This window comes from Cavia porcellus, unplaced genomic scaffold (genome assembly GCF_034190915.1).
Source record: "Cavia porcellus strain 051 isolate PalLab524CR breed Dunkin Hartley unplaced genomic scaffold, mCavPor4.1 scaffold_22, whole genome shotgun sequence".
Taxonomy (NCBI): domain Eukaryota; kingdom Metazoa; phylum Chordata; class Mammalia; order Rodentia; family Caviidae; genus Cavia; species Cavia porcellus.
The window spans coordinates 51,679,349-51,687,094 of NW_026947505.1; positions in this window are offsets into that span (position 1 = coordinate 51,679,349).

A 7,746-nucleotide genomic window follows, 5' to 3' on the forward strand; every position below is an offset into this window, starting at 1 on the left:
CTTCCCAGTAATCTCTTTGAAGCTACTTCATGTATTCTATGTTTTCTTTATATTCTTCATCAAATGTTTCTCTCCTTTTTTATGCTCCTCCATTTTTCTATCTTGTCTTCTTAAGGGATGCTTAGCATTTCTTTTATTAATCTTATATCTACTTATATCTTGCTTTACTTGGTTAAATATTTCACTTTTGAACTCATCTATGAAGTACCAAATACATCTCTTTATGTCCACTGATGCCATGTCTGATATTGCATATTTGCTGTCCTCAATCTCTTTTATATTTACTTCTTTTGGATCAATGTTCTCAGGGTTGGAGGCGGGGGACTTTTTATTGTTGCTTCCTCTTCTCTTGTTTTGGTTTCTTCTTTCCAGGCATGTAGAGGAGGTCCCAGTTCCTTTCCTTTTTGGTTATGGTTCTTATGAAGCTTGCTGGCTAGGTAATCCTGCCCATTCCAGTATGTTAATGAGGTGTAAACAGGGGCAGCATATGCTGGCTCTTCTCCTCTGGGTCAGTCAACCTGCTGAGGCCTTCAGTGCATTAGTGTGCACCATGCATAGGGAATTTGTTTGGGACAACTTATTGGGTCTCAGCCAGGGGCATGACCCAGGCCAAGCATTCCCCACCAATCTTGTCTGGGAAGGGAATAACTGACTGAAGTCACTGCTATTCCTTTTTGTTTTTCTTTTTTTGTCTTTTTCCTTTTTATCGGTACCGGGGATTGAACTCACAACTGCCTGCTTGCAAGGCAGGCGCTTATGCCACTGAGCTAAATTCCCAGCCTATTCCTTTTTCTTGCCAGTGCTGCCTGATTCCAAAATGTTGTCCCATTGTTGCCCCTTTACTGTAGGAGGGTTTTATTCAAGGAACTCACTGCAGGTCAATGCAGGTCCTTTGTTGGCTCCATTCTCTGTTGGGCTTGCTGACCTCAAACTTCTAAGCAACTGCATTTCAGTGCGGCTGTGGTTCCAGTGAGTTGAAGCAGTGGGAATTCAGGCATGCAAGAGCATGGAATCGATGCTGCCTCAATAGTAGACCTGGGACTGCATGTTTGACTGGTTCTTTTTGCTTTAGTTTCTTCCTGGGTTGAGAGGATCCATCTTCTCTCTGGGATTCCCCATAATGTGTTATTTGGGCGTCTCTGTGCTTTGTTATTTTTAAAAGTGCTATCCTTTTATGATCACTAATTGTGATCCTGTCCTCAAGGTCTGAAATTCTATCCTCAGCTTCATTTAAATGGTTTTGCCAGCTTTGAATAGAAGTTTTTGTTTCTTAGATGTCTCTGTGTTTGTTTCATGAATTCTGCTTGTTTTCTATATTGTTCATTCAGGGTTTCATTCAGTTTCCCTTGCTCCTGTACTTTTTTTGCTATTTCTTCTCTAGTTGTGCTAAGCAACTCCTTTACTAAGGTTGTTATTTCTGTTTTTGCATGAGAGATTACTTCTAATTTGATTTCCTCTATAGCTTCATGGAGCTTTTTAAAATTTCACTTCGTGTCTTTTCAGAGATTTCCGTTGTGTTACTTTTGAACTCCTCTATTTCAATGTCTCCTTTACTTACTCCTGGTGGACTAGATGTTTGAGATTGCATTTTGTTTTTTCACTTTTCCATGTTCTCCTTTCAGGTTAATATTTGTTCTTTCAGTTCCACTGGTGTCAACTATTGGTAGTGTGTATCTTGGGGCCCTACTGTAAGGTTGACATTTGTCCAATTTCTGGTCCCACAGTGAATAGGGGGCCAGTCATTCCTCCTGCAGGGCCTGTTGGGTGAGTCCTATGTTCTTCCTAGGCTTACAAGCCTAGGAATACTGATGGAAATCAACCCCTCGTTCCTACTGTTATTATGTCTTCAGTCTGTTCAGAGTCACCAGATCTCTCTGTTTATAGTGTTTGTTTTGCCTGGGACCCTATTGTGTCTCTGGGTGTTCCACAGGCTCCCTAAATTTTCTCTAGGTTGGGGAGAGGCCTTGTTGGCATCCTCTTCAACCTACCTGATATTCTCTGTGTGGAGGAAGGACTCACCCACCCACTTGCCAATTTCACCAATGGCTTACTTCTGGAGGGGGCTTTGCTAATGCTCCTGTTTACCTACTGAAGGTGGCAAACTCTATTCCTATTTTAGAAGCAAACTCACCTCACTGATGGAAGCCTGCTTAGTTCTTCTTTGAGTCTCTCTTTGAGCCTGCCTGGTTAATCCACTGCAGTTCAAGGTTCTGGGGAGAAGTGTGGGAGTGGAAGATGAACAGCAATGCTAGATCCAGGAGGTGGGGGGCTCTGATGGCAGCAGTGGGACTGTGGGGGTGCATGTCACAGGTTGGAGTTCCTAGGTCCTGAGGTGGCTGGCCAGAACTGCAGGACATGGGAGGGGCCCAGTTGTGGGCTGGCCCCATGCATGCCATTTGCCGGAGTTCCTGGGTCCTGCGAGGTTATCTGTGGAGATAGTGGGAGCCGCAGGAGGGCTCCATGTCTAGCACTACTCCATGCACTGCTGGCTGAAGTTCCCAGGGCCCACAATGTCATCTGTAGGAATGATGGGAGTCACAGGAGGGATCCTGGAATGCTAATTTGATTGACAATAAAGGTCAGAAACACAACTTCATGGTGAAGCAAGAAGAACAGAGGCTAGGGATCCATCACAATGTGCCCGTCATGTCTTCAAGAGTCCAGTAGCTACCTGGTTGGTGAAACACTGGTGCTCTGGGCCCCTGCCATCCTGCATTCTCCCCCATGTGCCTCTGCCCTCATTGCCCTTGTGGATCAAAGTGTTCCTGACTGCCAGGGGTGGCCTCTTGCAGGATTCCCTCTGATCCGTGCTTATGTACTTTGTTCAATATTTGAAATATTTTTCCTTATAAAAATGACTGGAAACAATCAAATAAAATATTAATTTCTAAACTGAGAGAACAAGGAACCCATTTAGTTGTTTTTGTACCTCTGTTGCTGCCAACACAGCCTGTCCTCTGAACCAGCTGGTTGCAGCATAGTCTGTTTTTATTAGTATGTCCATGTGTCACTGCTAGACATTTGCATGTGGCCACTAACTCTGTTCTAGGTTGTTGGGGACCACAAATTCACAGTAACTAATTTTGTATACTTCTCTAAGGGATAAATGGAGGTTTGAGATTATGGTATCACTCTTTTGAGACTTTCTATTAACAGTTTTGGGATGGATTATCCTCTCCCACTCACTAAGACTAACTAAGACTACTAAAATTAAAAAGAACACTCAAGAGCACGAATCTTCTTAGTATATGATCATCTCCCCCCACTCGTTACCCCAGGATTATCTTTTGCCTGCAGTGTTACCGACCTCTGAATTTTCCACTGACCTTGACTCTTCTGGTAACCGATATACCTTGTATACACTCAATAAATAGTGGTTCATTTGGAGTATCTTGATATCTGTCTATCTTGAAGCATTGACCTCCCAGCCCCCCGTCATGCATTACTAAATTTGTCTCTGTTCCTTATTTCATCCTTTTACCGTACCCTTCACACAGGCAATGGGTATTTTGGTCAGGTCCCAGGTACTTAGTCACATTTCTTCCTCATAGTTTCAGAGGCTTTAAGTCTGAAATTGGTGTGTCATTCTGTGTGTTCTGGTTAGGGCCTTCTTACTGACTTGCAGAGAGTCTTCTCTTTGTGTCCTGAGGTTATGGAGAGAAAGAAACTGGAGGCTTTCTGGAGCCACCATAAAGGCTCCACCCTCATGATCTCACTTAAGGCTAACCACTTCCCAAACTTTTGACACCATAACTTTGGAGTTTCGGGATTCAGAACATGAATTTGATAAGGGAAGAACACATTTTATTTTATAACACTGAATATGGACAAGTTGTGTGGTTAAACAAGAAATTTGCTTCTTTGAAAATAAATGTATGCATGCTTGATAGTACACAGAAAGCAAAAGAAGTAAAATTTGGTTGAAACTTAGGTGTGTTTCCTTTGGAGATAATTCTATTCCTTTTGAAAGACTGATTTCAGACGAATCTCCCTGTAGCTGACCTCCTGTGAGCTATTTTTGCATGTGACAGAGACAGAAGAGCACAAACATAAAACATCTTATTTTTATTCTACTTGATTTTATTGAATTTTTTCAGAAGCCAAAAGTAATAGCTGAATATCAATAAATTGGGAAATATTTTTGAAATATGGTTGGGTACTCACTCCTGTCATGGTGGTGATAGTATTACAGGTGGGAGTCAAGACAGAGTCATTCACTGACCTGAAACAGTTACAGTCTGGTTGGGGAAAGTATTTGTGGTCCTAGCTCTTACCCATGTAAGTGTCAGTGGCTTGTTTTATGTAGAATCCTAAGTTCCTTCTTTAAGGCCCAAAATGGAAATTCTGATGGCTGAAAGCAAATTGTTTAAGTTCACAAATCCTTATTCTTCATATGTTACATGCAGCACAAATACTTTCCTATGGAGAACTGGACACAAGGAATAAGGAACAGAGGGTTTATGACTTCCATCACTTCTTTATAATCAGACTCTGAAGCATACTAAACAGAAAAGCAAAAAAAAAGTCTTTTTAACAGCAATGGAGTGGATTAAAATATCTAGTACTCACTGCAAAAGACTTGGCTGAGCTGTGAGAGCAGCCACCTGCCTATCAAATGTCTAATTACTACCCCCTCCTCCTCAGCCATGCTGGTAGCACGGAACTGCTGGAGACCATCTTGTTGCCCATATGTTGGAAAGCTACGAAATGAAACCCCTATGAACATGCTGACAAGTCTACTGCTACAGTTGAAGGTTCTGTGACTAAATTTTTCTAATGGATCATTGCAACTGTAGTGTTTTAAGTTTTTTTTTTCTCTTGGTACAGATTATTCTTTGTCAAGGGCTGAGATAATTGTTACTACACTTCAATACTATCTGAAAAGAAAGTGAATATCTCAGCGGGATTGGATTTCAGAAGTTGACAAGTTAGTGTTAGGTCTACACTTGTAATGCTAGGTCGCAAAAACCTTATGTTCTTCATGTTCTTCTCTGAAGTGAGCAAATGCTCAGAAAATTCAGGTCAGAAGCAAATGCTATTCTGTCCACTTGCAAAACCACAGACACACTCTTATAAAGTTAATTAAAAAGGTCTCTTGTTTTCTCTTCCTCAATTCCTTATGTTTCTTTATCATATGTCTCGGTACAGAGAGCTTATTTTACACATTATATATGCCTCCACTAACTTCAAGAGAAGAGAATGGATCTGAAGTTGATCCTAATTTTCCCACATCTCAAAAGAAACAGACTAGCAGAATGGATCAAGAAACAAAATCCAACCATATGCTGTTTACAGGAAACCCATCTAACCCAGAAGGATACTCACAGACTGAAAGTCAAAGGATGGAAAACAATTCTTCATGCAGCAGGAATCCAAAAAAAGGCAGGAGTAGCCATTCTGTTTGCAGACAACGTGAACTTTAAACCAACAATGACCATAAAGGACAAAGAAGGTCACTACATACTCGTAAGGGGAAAACTCCAAGAGGAAGAGATAACTATCTTAAATATATACGCACCAAACTCCAGAGCACCCAGTTATATAAAACAATTATTAACAGAAATGAAAACTCAAATTATCAGTAACACAATTGTAACAGGAGACCTTAATACGCCATTGACACCAAGGGACAGATCAACCAGACAGAAAATGAGCAAAGAAATAACAGAGCTGAATCACACCTGCGAACAAATGGATTTGATAGACATATACAGAATGTTGCTCCCAACAACATCAGAATACACATTCTTCTCAGCAGTACATGGATCATTTTCTAAAATAGACCATATATTAGCTCACAGAACATATTTAAACAAGTGCAAAAGAGCTGAAATCATCCCTTGCATGTTATCGGATCATAGCGCTCTGAAATTAGAAATTAATAAAAAAAGATACTGCAAAAATCCCACAAACACATGGAAACTGAATAACACACTCTTGAGTAATCAGTGGGTCACAGAAGAAATTAAAGAAGAAATCAAACAATACCTAAAAGAAAATGAAAATGCAGATACAACTTACCGGAATCTGTGGGATGCAATGAAAGCCGTCCTGAGAGGAAAATTTATTGCACTGAGTTCCCACATCAGGAAAACAGAACGATTACAAATAAATAACTTGATGCTACACCTCGAACAGCTAGAAAAAGAAGAGCAAGTCAAGCCCAAAGCCAAAAGAAGAGAGGAAATTATAAAAATCAGAGCAGAAATCAATGCAATAGAGACTAAGAAAACAATCCAAAGAATCAACAAATCAAAGAGTTGGTTCTTTGAAAGAATAAATAAAATCGATAAGCCCCTAGCCAACCTTATTATAAAAAGGGAAGAAAAAGCTCAAATTCATGCAATAGGAAATGAAAAAGGAGAAATCACTACAGACCCAATAGAAATACAGAGGATCATCAACACCTATTTCGAAAACCTCTACTCTCAAAAGTTTGATAACACAGAAGAAATAGACAGATTCTTAGAAGCATATGAAGTGCCAAAGCTAGATCAAGAGGATGTGAAACTGTTGAATAACCCAATCTCTGTTACTGAAATTGAAAATGTAATTAAGTCCTTACCCACCAAAAAGAGCCCAGGCCCAGATGGATTCACTGCAGAATTCTACAAGAAATACAAAGAAGACCTAATGCCGACACTCCTCAAACTATTCAATGAAATTGAAAGGGAAGCAATCCTTCCTAAGTCATTCCTGGAAGCAAATATTACTCCAGTACCAAAACCTGAAAAAGACCCAACTAAAAAAGAGAACTATAGACCGATCTCCCTAATGAACACAGATGCAAAAATCCTCAATAAAATATTGGCAAATAGGATCCAGCAAATCATCAAGAAGATTATACACCATGACCAAGTGGGATTCATCCCAGGAATGCAAGGATGGTTCAACATACGCAAATCAATAAATGTAATCCACCATATCAATAAAGCCAAAAATAAGAATCACATGATCATTTCTATAGATGCAGAAAAAGCCTTCGATAAGGTCCAACATTTATTCATGATAAAAACTCTACAGAAAATTGGAATAGATGGTCTTTACCTCAATATAATAAAGGCCATTTATGACAAACCAACAGCCAGTATCATACTAAATGGCCAAAAATTGAAAGCCTTTACTTTAAAATCAGGCACAAGAAAAGGATGTCCTTTATCACCACTCCTATTTAATATAGTACTGGAAGGACTAGCCAGAGCAATTAGGCAAGAAAGAGAAATAAAAGGGGTAAAGATAGGAAAAGAAGAAGTTAAGTTGGCATTGTTTGCAGATGACATGATACTCTACATAGAAGACCCCCTAAGCTCCATTGAAAGACTCTTAGATACAATAAATAAATTCAGTAATGTGGCTGGATACAAAATCAATACTCAGAAATCAATAGCATTCCTATACACGAACAACAAAATTACAGAGAGGGAAATAAGAGAAACTGGACTATTCACATTAGCAAGCAAAAAAAAGAAATATTTAGGAATTACTCTTACGAAAGAAGTGAAAGACTTATACAGTGAAAATTATAATACACTGAAAAAGGAAATTGAAGATGATCTCAGAAAATGGAAAGACATCCCTTGCTCATGGATAGGAAGAGCAAACATTGTGAAGATGGCCATTCTCCCAAAACTGTTATACAGATTCAATGCAATCCCAATAAAAATACCATCAACATACCTTATAGATCTAGAGAAATCACTCCTAAATTTCATCTGGAACCAGAAGAGACCTAGAATCGCAAAGGCA